The following is a 17,566-nucleotide window of genomic DNA, read 5'->3' as shown; positions in this document are numbered from 1 at the left end:
CAAATTTCAGATCTTCAAGTAAATGTTTTCTTGGGCTATTCTTTCAATTGTCTATATAATTAAAAAGAGATGAGAGTCAGAATAAAAGGGATATTAACACGCTGATAATAATTGTGTCTCTCTCTAGATATATCGTATCTATGGCCATTGCAACCAACAGGGTATCATCAATTTATACCATCTCAAACTGTCAGATTCTATTTAAGATTTACCCTGGGTCCTCACTTTAGAACCTCTGCTGTTAGTTTCACTCTTAAAAACAGAAGTGATGGATGTTGTAATGTCTAACTTTTCTTTTTTTAAATGAGCGAACATTAGGTAATGGCGTCAGCAGAATTCTAAGGATGTTTTTGTTTCCCATGGAAAGAGAAGACTGTGATGGACATGATAACACAACATGCTCAGACATTTTACAAATAGCTCAGAAGCAAAATCCACAAGTGATTATTTAAACCCAAAAAGAATCTAATTTCTGAGTATGGATGACTATGTTGGCCTGCCTGGCTTCTATTCTGCTCTATCTGCTATCATTTTTGTTGCCTCATCCTACTTGGACTCTTATCCAAATATCTTAACAAATGTTTTTCAGCTACGTTGTCCAAAAACATGTGATTAGTTGATACTGTTCTATTTTTCATGGAGAAGCTGCTAGTTCTGATTAGACTGTGTCCTATTCTAAGTTTCTACAGTAAGTACAGTATGTTATACTATTGGTTGGGTAATAAGGTTGTGCTTTTATTAGCCAACTACCTTACCACTTGTGCTGAATTTGGGGGTCTGATTTACCTCTCATGCTGATGCAAGTCAGGAGTAACTCCATCTCAGTCAGTTCCATCAGCCTAAAAACTGTAACGGTGGTGAATCGGGCCCTTAGGTTCTCATCAGATTCTGAAGCAGCGCAGCATTGTTTTGTAGACCGCGCTTACCCAATAGTTTATCTGGAGCAGCAAAGTGAATAGACCAGGATTTACACCAAACTCACCCTACTGTGACTGCTAGAGAAACACTGCAGGCCTAATCTACTGCTTTGGACCTCATGTAGTCATTAACACCCGGGCAATGAGAGTTGAAAGTGAGCATTGGGACATCAATGTCAGTGAATGAAGGATTCTAATCTGAATTCTAATTCTGCATCCGGTTTGCACAAGAGTAAATGATTACTAAAGGTGCAAACCAGTGGAGAATCAGACCCCTTTGTACAGGAGCAGTGACCCAGGCATGATCTTGGGAGAACTACTGTCATGACAAAAAAAATTTTTTATGGTGAAAAGGATATGCTCATTCAGAATGCAAATCTATCTTCAAAAAAATAAATATATAAATAAAAAAAAGCCTAGGGTTAACCTGCTCTCAAAAAAGTTTTTAAAAGATCAACACCTCTAATACTATTCAGTGATAGTTTATGGTGAGGGGCAAAAAGAGAGAAATGAGTAACTGGTTATTAGCATCCTAACTGATCCAAACCCCATTAACTGATGTTTTTCATGGAAATTCTGGCTAGATCAATTTTGGCAAAGGATATTAGACTATTTTTGGAAGCTTTAAAAAACACGCACTGCCTCTGCTTTTATCCTTAAACAATACGGTTCTTTCTATTTATGAAATAAAGCAAAAGGGATCTGCTTAATTCCAACTAGCTTTAACGTTACAAAGGCCAGTGTAAAAGCAGCCAGGCAGGAACCCTGTTTAAATCCAACACCAAGAAAACCTTTCCAACATCTTACATCAGTTAGGATAATCCGAGTCTTTTGATGTTAAATCCCCAAGAATCATATGGAAATCATAAAAAAGCACAGCATTTAAAACAGAAAGAAAATGCTGATAAAATCATTTTTCTTTCTTGATACTTCTAATCGGGGTTGGTTGCACCAGGAGTTAACCAAATTCTCTGCAATGATTGCGTCACTTGTAATACAAACAGTTTTCACTTTTGTCTGGTAGGGAGAGGGAGTAGACTGTCTTAAAAGTAACCTATCTCCAGAAGAACAGCTGGACTGAAAACTTAGGTACTGCAAGGGTTCACACGATACACATTGACACTATGGTCAGTACTTAAGGCAGCATTTAAGGCAGACTATAGAACCTTCCACTCCAACACAGGACTCTTAACTGAGCAAAAGGAGAATCTCCATATGCTACACCTAGAACACATCAACTGTAGGCTGACCTCCAGATTTTAAGAATCGCATATGCTTGAGCAACTCTGGATGGTACAAAGGGGCTCCAGACATGTGACCCACCCATTAATGGGAGTTACACACATTAAAAAGAAAACACCTCCAGAGCTGCAACATTGTAAACCGGCATTCGCCCTCCAGTTTGACCTGATTCTGAAAACATTCAAGATTTTCTTCAAAATGTTTCACCTCTGGGAAGTTAGAGCAAAAAAATAGGTAACTATCTTTGATGTCCCTGAAAACACAAGGCAGCTTTTCATGATGCATTTAGACGTTCAACCACATTACTTTCCCCAGTGAAGTCTCTTGTAAGTCCCGATTGCCTAGTCTGTATGATCAAGAGGTCCAAGGCAACCATTTTTACTTGATATCACAGTGGGAAAAGGTTGCACTCCAAGAGCTAATTAAACAAGAGACTACTCTGCCCCCAATCCAATCCTTTGTCTGTCAGACTAGAACAAGCTAAGGCATACTAGCTTGTACATTCTCCACTTAGAGAGAACTGATAACCCACCACAGAGGAGGGCCTTGATTGTGAACTCACACCAGTGTAAGTTAGGAGCACTTTTACACACATATAACTCCATTGATTTCTGTGAAGCTGCTGCAAGAGAAGAATGGGGCCTCATTTATGATGCAGACATTTGTCCTTGCTGTCCCTAGACTGGTAGTACTAGAATCTAGAATTCCTTCCACTTTTACTGAATGGGGAATGCTTATTAATGGAACAGTATTTGAGATTCCCTGGTCTCAGAGTAGTGCTCAAATAAATTTGTTAGTCTCTAAGGCGCCACAAGTCCTCCTTTTCTTTTTTCAGAGTAGTGTAGTTTCAGAAAGGGGTGGTCTTCAAGAAAGAGTTCAGTTATTGCATCACACATGGGTCTAATCTCTCTGGGTCAAATCCTCAGCTAGTGTAAATAAGCACAGCTCCTCTGAAATCAATGATTTACACCAAATGGAGGAAGCCCTCTATGGGTATGTGTACACTGCAGTAAGACACCACCTCCCAGGTCAGCCGACTCAAGATTGGGCTGTAGGACTAGGAAACTTCAGTGTAGACGTTTGGACTCAGGCTGGAGCCTGAGTTCTGGGACACCGTAAGGGGGAGAGTCCCAGAGCTCAGTCTCCAGCCCGAGTCTGAACATCTACACTGCAATATTATAGCCCCAGAACCAAAGAGAGCCAAGTCAGCTGACACGGGCAAGTCTTGGGTGTTTTATTGCAGTGTACACATACCCTCACTGTTCCTGACAATGGCCGGGACTATCATTAGATGCTAGCTCTACTATCTGAAACTCCTCACCTAGGAACTGATTATTTGATCATTTTCATGAATATCTCATGAGTTTTAACATCAGTAAAACTGTAAGCTCTCTGGGCCAGGGACTGTCTTCTTGTTCTGTTTACACAGTGCCTAGCACAATGGGGTTCTGGTCCACGACTAGGGCTCCTAGGCTCTACGATAATGATTATAAATAGCAATAATAATCTTCAGAAAATGTAGATTTCAGAGGAACAGCCATGTTAGTCTGTATTCGCAAAAAGAAAAGGAGTACTTGTGGCACCTTAGAGACTAACCAATTTATTTGAGCATGAGCTTTCGTGAGCTACAGCTCACTTCATCAGATGTATACCGTGGAAACTGTAGCAGACTTTATATACACACAGAGAATATTAGCACTGGAAACAGAGGTGGTCCTACATCTGGTGAGGGAGCATGGAAGGATCCTGCAAGACTAGTCTCATGAGAAGGCAGGCGCATCAACCTATGGCTGAACATGGGGAAGGGTCTGCACAGCTTCATCAGCATTAGCCATTTCCCAACAATGCTGCAAACCTCAGAAAACAGCTGCCTGAAATTTTATCTTGAATGTTTCCAAGCTACCGGGACTTAGTAACAATTGGCTGGGCAAAGTCCAAGCCATTTCACCAACAGTCTGCTATAAAAAATGAAATGGCAAAAACTTTTGCACAAAATTTCATGGACAAATTTTTGCTATGTTCTCCCAGCCCTACATATACCACTTTGTGTAGCAGAACAATGCAATGAAAAGGCTAATGCAATTTCTCTTGCATTGAGTAACACCAATAGAAGCCCTTAAGGGAACTGGTTCTACTCTTACCACTTGTGCATAAGGTGCTGTATCAAGGAAATGAAGAGGAAGAAAAGAAATCAGACAAAAATTAGCTTTAGAACCTTGTACTGTCATTTTAATAAACTGAAAAGTAAGCAAAACTGTTCATGTTTATACAAGCAACTTGACTGCACTGTAACAGAAGACAAGGGTATGAAACTATGTCCTTATAAAGTAAAGCTCATCTTTTACTTATCTAACAAAGAGAAACATTGAGAGTCAGAGGCTGCTGAAGGGGTGGGGGGAAGCCAATATTAATGCCAGCAAAATGGAAAACAAAGTTTTACAAAGATAAGAATATTTGCAGACTGGATAGCACCAAACTAAACACTGCTTATTCTTCTGTAAGAAACAAGAGCACATACTGAACACGAGTCATTCTTAATGTTACACACAGTATACATCGGAGGGAAGCCAATGAACTTGTCAGTATGAAAATGGTTTAAGTGATATTAAATGAGGATGAATGTTTCTGGCCTTGAACATTCCAGTAATGTAAATTCAGTATTTACACCTCAATCTGGTTTTCACATTTTTTGCTTCACTATCAGTACTTTACAGAAGTTCCTGTAATGGCTTAAGGTTCTTAGTGTAAAATAGTAATTAATGAATTATTAGTTAATTATAGCTTCCTGAATTTCAAAAGGTCAAAACTTCTAGATATCCTTATTTTTGTGAAACAAATCCTGTAGTTCTAAGTGCAAGAAAATTCAAAGAAAATTCCTTATTAGTTTTGCTGATGAAGAATGTTCAGTCTGTTATAGAATCCACAGAGGACTTTAGAGAAGACTTGAGCGCGCACACACACACACACACACACACACACAAAACACAACCGAAAGCTAAAAGTAAACCTACAGCAAACTTCTGGATCAGTATTGACATCACCCACTCAATGAAATCAGACACCAACCAATCAGGCACCATTAGACTGGCAGTACAAAACAAACAAAAGCTGCTCCACAATGAGGGAGGGAAGTGGAAGAGACTATTGTTCCAAAGGCTTTTAAATGGTGATGCTTTAAATATTTCTTTTGACAATGCCTGGTGCAAAGCCTTTTAAAGGAACAGGACCCTCCCCACGCATAGTCTGTTAAAGGAGAGTTGGGATTGTTCTCATTGCTTTCAGTTTTCATTATTTTTTAACAATGTATTTATTGCAAAACCTTTAAAGAGAATAGTACCTTCCCTGCACAGCATGTGTTAGAGGCAGCATTCTTTGCAGGATTTCCAGAAGGGCTCAGCACCAGCAGTCAGAGCCAGTTTTTCACAACAGTTTAGCATGTTGGGTGCTGAGCTCTTTGGAAAATCTGGCCTTTATATAGGCACCTTCATGGGAGCGAAGATCATCAGAAAATCTGGCTCCAATTGTGGTTGTTGAGCACTTGAAAATCTTCCTCAAGGACTGTTCTGCGGTGAAACCACATTTTTTTACACACACACATATATATATATATATATATATATACACATACACACACACACACTTTATGATAGTTTAAAAGTCTATTAAATAGCAGATCCTCTGCCTCTCCAGCTGAAAAGCATCAGCTCGGTTTTTTGCTTTGCACTGTTGAACCTGCAGGTGTTAAAATTCCAATGCAAAATCCTTTTCGCTTTATTCATACAAATAGTTCCATACTTAGATAATTATGGTGAGTAGGACTGGATCCACTGTGTGACATCACTGCTGAACCTGATATATGGCCCAGTGCTCCTTGGACACGCCAAACTTCCACTGAACTCAAAAGAGTTCGGATCAGGCATATACTTCACCAAACCATGTGTGCTTTTATTTTTAAAAGGTTCAGCTCAATTGTGTATGAAACTAGTTGGATGACTTCAACGCTCCCAGTATTTCCCTGAAGAAAAAAATGCAACATGTGTCTACACGCTACAGTTTGGACTGGACCTAGTTGTGGCTTTTCCACTGCCAACTATGCTGTACAGTGAAGGGCACTGAGACAGGTAAAACATTCCACCAGAAGCAATGAATAATTTCATGGACCCTGGCATTCTATAAGTAAGGAACATTAGTCAGTTACATGTCTTAAACAAAATCGGAATTTTTCTACCCTTGCTGTAAGAACTGGTCCTAAAGTGCATGCAAATAATGAAATATTGTGTAATAGATTATTATAAATGCCTCGGAACTCTCAACTCTGGGCCAAATTTTTAAATATTTTGCATGTGCCATAGTTTATGGTTTGCTACAAAACTCCTGTCAAGCTACCCACACAGTACACCATATACTGTTTAGTTTTGACACATGGTTATAAATTTTCTTTTTGCAAGTGTTGCATTCCAGAAATAGTTTCTCCTCTTATAGAACGTTACTGGAATTCTGCATTAAAAACAGTCATGAAAAAAGCAGATCTTGTCTCAGAAGAGAGAACCAAACCAGACATCTACATTCATTTGATTTTTTTTTTTTAATTTTTGTAACTGTTCATCACTTACAAGTCAAACATCCATTTTAAATATTTTACAGATGTCAGATATTCTGCGAATTCACACACTGGGAAGTTTGCTTATTTACCTCCACTGCAAGAGCAACTTGCAGGGTTCAGTATCAGTTTCTCTCTGAAGTTGGATTTGCTATTTCAATACCTAACTGCTATTTCAGTGCTTAAAATTTTTACTCAAGAGGCCTAATTCTTGAATCCCTGCTCAGAGCCCACATAAGCAAGCCTTGTGTAGGAGATCTCTGCATGGTCAGCAGGCAGAATCATGCCAAACCTTAAAATGTAGAGCACCGGTGTATGCTACATACACTATATGGAGTACAATAGTACCATCTGTGTCCCCTCCCTCCCATACATGGGGGTCTGAGTCAGTGAATCCACATAGTTGTGGAGCTGCTGACCATTCCCCCAACTACACTCACTAACATACTTCTTTGTTGGTATTGTTACCCACTGCAAAACACTACTCTGTCACACATACTTCTGTAGCATCTGCACTGTCTGCCTCCCACCCTCTTTGTGCAGGTGAACTGTTGGGGACAAGTATGAAGGCTGGAATGATAAGGTAGAGTTTTCTTGCTCAACATATTATTTTATTCTGGGCTTTTATGGCTCCTTAATTCTACACACTATAGAAATAGGCTCCATATAAAAACCCAGTATACATAGAACAGCTGCAACTCTACTGCATTTAGGGTCTTCTTTATCCATAAAGTTAAGGTTGGAAGGGACATTAGGAGTTTTACAAATCCCCTTCTTCTTTTTTTTTTTTTTTTTAAATATAGACACAAAATATCAGACCTAAAAATTATTCCAATACCAAATACAAATCCTGAAAAATAAAAGATCTCTCTTAGCAAATACAGAAAAAAGGAAATCCGCTCTGATTGACTTCCCAGGTATGTGGACTAAGTTTTCATCTAAGTTTAAAAGATGACAGGTTTGAGAGGGGTAGCCATGTTAGTCTGTATCCAAAAACAACAAGGAGTCCTTCTGGCACTTTAGAGACTAATAAATGTATTTGGGCATAAGCTTTCGTGGGCTATAACCTACTTCATCAGATGCCTGGAGTGAAAAAAAGAAGGCAGGTATAAATATACAGCACATGAAAAGATGGGAGTTGCCTTATCAAGTGGGGGGTCAGTGCTAAAGAAGCCAATTTAATTAGGACGCATGTGGCCCATTCCCAACAGTTGACAACAAGGTGTGAGTATCAACAGAGGGAAAATTATTTTTTGTAGTGACCCAGCCACTCCCAGTCTTTATTCAGGCCTAATTTGATGGTGTCAAGTTTGCAAATTAATTCCAATTCTGCAGTTTCTCATTGAAGTCTGGTTTTGAAGTATTTTTGTTGAAGAATGGCCACTTTTAAGTCTGTTATTGCGTGTCCAGGGAGATTGAAGTGCTCTCTGTGAGAGTGAGGGATTGTCCTTCAGGATAGAAGGATCCTTGATGATGCGCTGGAGAGGTTTTAGTTGGGGGCTGTAGGTGATGGCTAGTGGCGTTCTGTTACTTTCTTTGTTGCGCCTGTCCTGTAGTAGGTGACTTCTGGGTACCCATCTGGCTCTGTCAATCTGTTTCTTCACTTCCCCAGGTGGATATTGTAGTTTTAAGAGTGCTTGATAGAGATCCTGTATGTGTTTGTCTCTGTCTGAGGGACTGGAGCAAATGCAGTTGTATCTTTGGGCTTGGCTGTAGACAAAGGATCGTGTGATGTGGTCTGGATGAAAGCTGGAGGCATGTAGGTAAGTATAGCGGTCAGTAGGTTTCTGGTATAGGGTGGTGTTTATGTGACCATCGCTTGTTTGCACTGTAGTGTCCAGGAAGTGGATCTCTAGTGTGGACTGGTCCAGGCTGAGGTTGATGGTGGGGTGGATTGTTGAAATCCTAGTGGAATTCCTCAAGGGCTTCCTTCCCTTGGGTCCAGATGATGAAGATGTCATCAATGTAGCACAAGTAGAACAGGGGCACCAGGGGACAAGAGCTGAGAAAGCTTGTTCTAAGTCAGCCTTAAAAATGTGGGGCCATGCGGGTACCCATAGCCGTGCTGCTGACTTGAAGGTATAAATCATCCCCAAATCTGAAATAGTTGTGGGTGAGGACAGTTACAAAGCTCAGCCACCAGGTTTGCCGTAACATTATCAGGGATACTGTTCCTGTTGGCTTGTAGTCCATCTTTGTGTGGAATGCTGGTGTAGAGAGCTTCTACATCCAAAGTAATTTTCCCTCTGTTGATATTCACACCTTCTTGTCAACTGTTGGGAATGGGCCACATCCACCCTAACTGAATTGGCTTTGTTAGCACTGACCCCCCACTTGGTAAGGCAACTCCAATCTTTTCATGTGCTGAATATTTATACCTGCCTAATTTTTTTCACTCCATGCATCTGATGAAGTGGGTTATACCCCATGAAAGCTTATACCCAAATAAATTTGTTAGTCTCTAAGCTGTCACATGGATTCCTCGTTTTTTTTAAAAGACGAGATGCCAAAGAATTGTCAATCCCTGGAGATGTTCTCCAAAGTATAAACACAACTGGAGCTTTAGACAATTCAGAATTGATTTAATCTACTTTCTACCTACATATTAGACACCTCCTAGTTATAGTTATTCTACAAGTAAAGTAACTCTACAAGTGGGGAAGAAATAATTAGAAGAAACAGATGGTGGCCTAAACCAACTAAACTCCTATAATTTCTGTACAATTTCTTTGTTAATAAATGCTTGCCAGCATAATCCCCAAATTCTACATCCTGGATTCAAGATTTTAACATTCCCCTCAAGGAAAATCAATGGTAGAGAGCACTTAAATACCCCTTTGGAGCATATGCTATAGACTTTCCAGTTGGTTTTCAGTTTTCACAGATCTACATTTACAATGATCTAAAATGTGATCATCAGTCACCTTCACTCATACATCATGTACAGAGCTGTCACTATATATGCCAACTACGACCCACCAATTCATACATTCCAAGTTGACAACTGACATTGTTTAACCCTTTAATCTACACTGTGTGAACCCGCCCACAGAACCAACTTTCTGGCACTAACTATACGGAACACAATGTCTATAGTGGGCAAAGTGCTCAAAAATCTACTGACTGTGCCCCTTTCATATGTGGCAAGGTAAAGTCTGAACCCATTTTAAATAAACACCAGATCAGCAGAATTGGTAAAATCATCTATAAACCATGGGGCACGTATATAACCACCCTTTACCAAATGGTAACTACTGACTACCTCAGCTAGTGTAAATTGTCATAGCTCAACTGAAGCCAATACCAGTGATGGTCAAGTCAAACTGTTGCCCAAAATGCAATTAATATGTAAAATAAAAATTAGATGTGAGAGAAAGTTTAGCACCAAGAATTCTTAATTACTAAGAGACAGAAGGAGATTATATACATCTCCTTGTATACATCGGGAAGCATGTCCCTGCAATGCCCCAGGAGCAGCTCAGAAAAGAAACTGTGACTCAGACAGAAAGAGGGGATGAGTGGGTTTGTTAACTGGCACCCTCACTTGCCCAGATCCCCCAGCCTCCGCCCTATAGGGCCGAGATAAGTGTGTGCGTAGGGGGGAGGAGGGGGGATGCATGGGTTTACAAGGGCATGTGCATGCATAAAGGCCTGTATAGGAAAACTGAGGTGAAGTGCTATTTTTATTTCAATAAAAATAATATTTTGATCCTCAAAATGTAGAGAAAAAATACTCCAAAAAGAAAAAAAGAGGAGGACTTGTGGCGACTTAGAGACTAACCAATTTATTTGAGCATAAGCTTCATGAGCTACAGCTCACTTTATCGATGCTCAAATAAATTGGTTAGTCTCTAAGGTGCCACAAGTACTCCTTTTCTTTTTGCGGATACAGACTAACACGGCTGCTACTCTGAAACCTGTCATATACTCCAGTCATTCTTGTTTATTTTCATGGAATATGCTCCTCAAACAGCCATTCCATGTCGCTTCGTAAAAATTCCATTCCAGTGCTTTCTCCCATAACCTACCTACATAACTGACATTATCATAGGCTAATGTCTCCCTTAAATGGAAAACAGTATTTAATTTCATACTAAGTGTGCATCAAATTCTGCATCTGGACACTCCCACAACTTCCACCAACTCAAATATTCTACTTACCTTGCTATCTAAAAGGGCCACCTAAATGCCCAGGAGTTGAGAAACCCACATAAAAAGAGTGGGTCACATGTCTGTGCTCTAACTTATTGCCCAGAGGAAAAATACTTCCACTGGACGAGATATCAAATGCATTGCCAACAAATCACAGGTGTACAAAAGGCTAATGCAGGTGAAAATACAACTGCATGAGCTACAGAGGCTGATAACATTATCCCCAGCATACTAACTCCAATTGCACTGCAATATCTATTATTTATAAGGTTCTGCCTCCTCCCACACCTACTACTGTTTTAGATATTTTCAACAGAGGACCATTTACACCTAAAATAAATCTACGTCACTATGTCTCACTTCCTTTCCCTCCACAGCTTGCTTATAAGGTGTATGAACTATTCCAGAATGGTTTTCCCCTTTTTAATAGGAGCTAGTTTTCTTTTTGATTTTACAAGAAAGAATTTTACAGTCCAGAGAGGATGAGTCATCAGTTAATCTTTGTCTAGTTGCCAAAAACCTGCCCCTCTTCATTATGAATATAAAGATAAAAGCTCTTACACTACATTAGCTGGCATACGCCCACACAGACAGTACAAATAAATTAATTGTGCCTGGCCTCAAACATCCAAAGAGGTGTAGTAGGAACTCACTCCATCTTGTTTCATTAACAAATTAAACTGAAATGGAGCTTCAACAGTTCTCTTATGTACGTAAACTTGGCTGTTACACAAAACATTTTTGTGTACAAATACAAATACAATATTTTATATAAATACAATGATTCTTCTAATATTTCTTATTTGGAAAAGCAAATTATATGAATGCCAACAAAAATCTTCAGAAAATGCTGAAGAGCCTCTAAATGTCAGGTTGAACCCTTTGGACATTCCTATAGAACTACTCAGAAACTTCTAAAGAACTATATCCAGTGCTGGGGGTTACTTAGGTGCTTTTGAGAGATGTATGTACAAGTCACTATTTTTATTTTAATAATTCAGCTCTACAAAATTTCTAATCACCCAGTTGCACCTGCCAAGTAAAGTATCAGTCATAAGGGTAACGGTGAGTAAACACATTTTGTGTCTGAACTGATACATTTTCAAAATACTTTGGCAAAGTTGCATTACTTAAGAACATCAGGGCTAGTTTACTTTTTCTCCAAACATATATTTAAAAAAAAAAATCCAAAGAGAATGCAGACTAAAAATCACTGTATAATATAACTATAGCTGAACTACGGACCAGAATTACTGGAATAGGTCAACATTTTTCATCATCAAACCATGCTGCAGACAAACTGTGCTCCTTCTGGAATGCTCACAATCTTTAGCATGAGAAAGTTATACAAGAACAACCTGAAAAACAAGTTTAACACTACTTAGCCACAAGCTAGGATTATACCCTCAAACACACCTTCTAAGATATCTTAGGAGAGCTTTGCTTGTGCAATCCAGTTAAACGCAATTTGTTAAAATTGCTCTGTGATTTTCTTTATCCTTATACTGTATAATTTAAGTAACCTGCATTTTATAAGTTCAAAGAATCTGCTTTTGGTAATTACATACTTTTGTCTGTCTTTATGTCCTGAAAAATGAAAACAGTACTGGTGGAGGAGGTGCTGGGTGGGGAGGGACAAAATTGCTTAAAAGCCCACTGCATGTTTATTATTTTACGTAAATTGCTCATAGTTTGTCCCTAAAGCACCAATGAGAATAAATTTAAAAAAAAAAACCCACCAAGGCCAATAAGCGATCTTTGATATTTCACTGTTACTGCTACTGCTGTAGCTTCTTGGGCTCTGATTTCAGGGTTGGAGCCAGGAGGAAAAAGAGGGCAATGGTGTTCTTATCAGACCAGCACAGAGCTGATCCCATGTACCAGCAACTCCCAGCAGGCAAAACTCTCAATGACTTCCATAGGGTCAGGATTTCACCCTCTGTATTTTGGATGAGACCTAAAGCAGAGGTTCTGATCACTTGTGGTCATTAAAGATCGCCTGGCATTTTTCATAAGAGCAATAGGGTACTACTGTCGCTTTGATATTCTGGCTAAATTGAATCTGGATAACTACATTCTACTTACCCCAATTCCTCCTGAAGTTTCAATTCTTATCCCAAATTAAAGACAATATTTCGCTTCACTTCCTGTCCTGAAGTGGTGTTGCTATAATGCTGCGCAACAGCTGCCAAATTCCACTCCACACAGAGCTGCTTGTCAAAAGCAGCTGAAGAGGTTCCAGTGTATTCATTATGGGCCAAATTCTTCCCTCAGATGTGCAGATGCAGCTTCACTGACAAATGGGGCTGTGTGTATGTATCTGTGTGCAGAAGCTGACCCCTAACTGTCCATGCATACATATTTTCAACTACAGAATAGTTGTAATAAGCTGCTGGTACAGGGGTGCCTTATTGGCAATCGCATATGAAGTCTTCTAAAAAACAACGCAGGTTTAGCAGCTCGCAGTGTGGACAGCTTATCCCCAGGAGAATGGCAACACGTGTCAGATAAAGTAATACTAACCCGCTTCTCCGAACGGTACTTCAATCAATAAACAACTTTCTTACAAGCCTGCTGTATGAATGATTGCTTTTATTTAGGCTTGCCAAAAGGGCTATATAAATCACCTTGTCAACCTGTGGCCCACAGGCCAAATCCGGCTAGCCACTGAGTGGGTGTTAGCTGCACGGGCTGCCAGGGCTTCCCAACTGAGGTGCCAGCCACTGCAGTCACGAGGGAGAAGTGCCCCCTCAACAATGGATGTGGCTCTGAGGCTACTCAGCTCCTTCCTCCATCGTCAGAGGCAGTCTCTTTCCCTGCTGCCACTTGGCAGTGGAGTCGTGGGGAGGAATTTTAGGAGACTTGGGAGCAGAGGGGGAATTCTTCTCTGTGTAGCGGGGACAGGGTATTCTCAGCAGAGCATCAGATGGTACAGGAACCAAGTGGCTTGGAGACTGGATCCTTTCTTCTGTGGGCAGAGGCCAAACACTGGCTGCCAGAATTTAAGAGAAACTGCTCCATGTTTCCTTCCACGCCATGCTCCCCCGTGGGTGGGTATGTTCTGGTCCACAATTTTCATAAGCCTTAAGCCATCTTTTTATGATACAAACCCAACTCTTTCCTTATCACCAAATTACAAGGGCAGATATACAGTATTGTGGATTAGCCACTCTGCCTGGTCATACAAATATATTAAACACAGTGGTCCCTTTTGTTAGTAAAATAAATCCAATTTTAAGTTGTGCAGCCACCAACCTCTCGCTGTAATGAGGCACCATCCTCAACAAGACTCAGCCGCAGCCCATTACATGCAGACATGCAATGTTTGATGTGTAACTACCAATCTCCTTTCCTTTATGAGGTTAACACTTGCCCTAGGGGGTAACTGTACAGGACTTCAGATGAGTGACTCCCTTTAAAGGCAGTAAGAGTCACCCAGCCAAAACCACACATAACTCAGACAATTTACCCCTTTGCATTATTTAACTGCAGCCTGTAATGCGAAAGCATCAGTTTAAAGGCACAATACTGCAAAGTTACACTTTTTAGTCACCATGTGCTGCATAGATACACATTTATTCTTTGAACTAATCCTGTATCGTAATCAGATTCATAGATTCATAGATATTTAGGCCAGAAGGGACCATTATGATCATCTAGTCTGACCTCCTGCACAATGCAGGCCACAGAATTTCACCCACCACTCCTAAAAAAGACCTCACATCTATATCTGTGCTATTGAAGTCCCCAAATTGTAGTTTGAAGACCTCAAGGAGCAGAGAATCCTCCAGCAAGTGACCCGTGCCCCATGCTACAGAGGAAGGCGAAAAACCTCCAGGGCCTTCCAATCTGCCCTGGAGGAAAATTCCTTCCCGACCCCAAATATGGCGATCAGCTAAACCCTGAGCATATGGGCAAGATTCATCAGCCAGATACTACAGAAAATTCCTTCCCGGGTAACTTGGATCTTACCCCATCTAAAAACCCATCACAGGCCATTGGGCCTATTTACCATGAATATTTAATTACCAAAACCATGTTATCCCATCATACCATCTCCTCCATAAACTTATCGAGTTTAATCTTAAAGCAAGATAGATCTTTTGTCCCCACTTCTTGCCAGTGCTCTAGGCTAGGCTGGACCAGCACATCTCTGGTGGTCAAATCAGTTTTTGCAGAATTGAGGTTTGCATTTGTTTTTAAAAAAAACCTTCTTGGTCTCTTGGTTGATTGAAATGTGACCTAAGGCAGCATAATCTTGCTGAGGCTACACAGGGAAGTGATGGGCTGAATTCTCCACTGTAGTCAGTGGAGTTAAACTCTAGTAAATCTGGTCTAGCGTAATTAAGGTCAGAATTTGGCTCAGTACCTCCAAGACAGGTGTAGAATGCCCCCATTTATCTTAACCAGGTGTTGACTCTGGAGTCTAATGATAACACTGTTGATGTTTAAATTGCTGACTGCTGATATTTGGAGGAAACAGGGGTGGGGGGGCAGATCTTAGGTAGATCACTAATCCCCTCCACTTCCGTGCCCCCAGAAAAATTTGACTTCACACTCCTCTCACTTAGGAGTAGCCCCACTGAAGTTAAAGGAGTTACATCAGTGTAGAACACATATAAGTACACAGAGAATCAAGCCCATTGTTCTGAGCCAGCCAATCACAGGCATTTCCAGCTCTGCCTTTCCATTTTAAGAGAATAAGAATATAAAATTCTCAATTCTGCTCTCTTCAGAGTCCAACCACCTCAAAGAAAGTTGGGGAGGTTACAGTTACAAGAATTAACTACGTTTAATTATTGTACTATTGTAGGGAAAGATGTTTCATAAGAGATTTTTGTTTTTATTTTCAAAAATATGCAAAAATAAAGAAATAAAATAGTGAAGTAGAAATCAAATCACGTAGTACATAGAGATTTCCTTTCTGGCTGAAACATGACAAGTAATGACATTTAAACCTAATAATTGGGCTTAGTGTATCCACAGAACAGTAATTTCTCCTTTCACCACAGGCTACAAGTGTAAACTTGTTTTCTGGTCAAGGAGAAATTTGTGCTGGGGGAAAAGTAATTCCACTGTCCATTCAATCCTGGAGTGTCTCATTTCCATAACGCATGGACTCTTTGTCAGTTAGGTTAGGTTACCTAGGAGTGAAAGTTATGTCTCATAATCCTAATTCAATTGCATGCTACACACCATCTGGTGACAAAATCAAAGCTAATCTGATTTTTCTGTTTTAAAAAAATGTATAGTCATATTGTACCCCGTATACAGAACGACAGAGGAATCACTTATTCAAATCTGATTATTTTTATATAGTTTACAAATCAATAGGAACTCTCAATTTGTTAACCTGGACGAGGTTTTTGAGCATATGTTTTATCACAAGGTCAAATCCACTGATGGGGTTTTCCATTAATGGTTACCACTAGAATGGCACATTTAATCCAAATAACGTCCACCTTTTTGACCCTCTTCTTCTAATTTCCATGAACAGTGAAATGAATAGCATGACAACTAAAATAAGCTAATGCAGTTGCATGCCCCAGATTTAATGCCCTTCTACTACAAGTGGCTTTATAAGGAAAAGTCTGCTAGGATTTGGTTGAAGTTCTCAAACATTTCCTTAGAGCATAGGGGTCTGGTCCACATAGCGCTCACTGCAGGATTAGGACCAGATACTGCAGTTTCAGGGTTTCCAGTAGATTTGCTTTGGTCTTTTCATTTTCAGTCTTAAAATAATAATCAAAATAGCTTCACAGAGTTGCCAAAAACCATATCCTTGCAAGATAGGTTAAAACAAGAATCAGATCTGCTGGTCAAAGCCAAAGCTTTAATACGAAGTACATATACAATGAACCTGATGTAAGAACAGAGATCAGTCTCCTATACACTCAATCTTTGCCAGACTAGTTTAGTGGGTCTAACTTCTCCATTAACACAAATTTGAGAAACCTCAGCCTATCTGTACACATAAGACATACCAAAAACATTATCAAAAGGGGTGAGGAGAACAAATTACGATTTCTGCAAAAGTCAGATTTTTCTGGAAAGTCACATATTACCAAAAGAGTATAATACACACATAAATGCATAGTACTTCAACACGTTCACATACTCATGCTCGCAGCTAAATAGCATTTTTTCCCTCCATCCATGTTTCTATTTTATCTACCCAGAATGACTAACAACTTTTAAGATTTTCTAACTTGGAAGGGGCAAGGTTTTTTAGCACTTTCCCAGCTCTTCACCATGAATTTTAAATATTTCCCCATTTGTCTTGCAAAACCAATTTTAAAATCAGTCTTCTTACTCCAACGTCAGTTAGAAGGGTGTTGGATTTACACTGAGGGTCAAACTGTCCCCAGAGGATCGCAGAAGGTCCCCTAACACATAAAATCATAGAATATCAGGGTTGGAAGGGAGCTCAGGAGGTCATCTAGTCCAACCCCCTGCTCAAAGCAGGACCAATCCCCAATTAAATCATCCCAGCCAGGGCTTTGTCAAGCCTGACCTTAAAAACTTCTAAGGAAGGAGATTCCACCACCTCCCTAGGTAATGCATCCCTAGGTAATGCACCCTCCTAGTGAAGAAGTTTTTCCTAATATCCAACCTAAACCTCCCCCACTGCAACTTGAGACCATTACTCCTTGTC

The 17,566-nt window shown here is 40.0% G+C and overlaps 1 protein-coding gene across 5 annotated transcripts in view; it reads right to left on the bottom strand.

Moving 5' to 3' along the window:
- The window catches only part of TEAD1 (TEA domain transcription factor 1), a 208,919-nt gene that overhangs the window by 162,503 nt on the left and 28,850 nt on the right, over positions 1-17,566 (bottom strand). The window lies entirely within an intron of this gene.

The sequence above is a fragment of the Caretta caretta genome, chromosome 6 (genome assembly GCF_965140235.1).
Source record: "Caretta caretta isolate rCarCar2 chromosome 6, rCarCar1.hap1, whole genome shotgun sequence".
Classification (NCBI taxonomy): domain Eukaryota; kingdom Metazoa; phylum Chordata; order Testudines; family Cheloniidae; genus Caretta; species Caretta caretta.
Note: the sequence above shows the minus strand (reverse complement) of the source record. Positions and strands in the feature narration are given on the sequence as shown.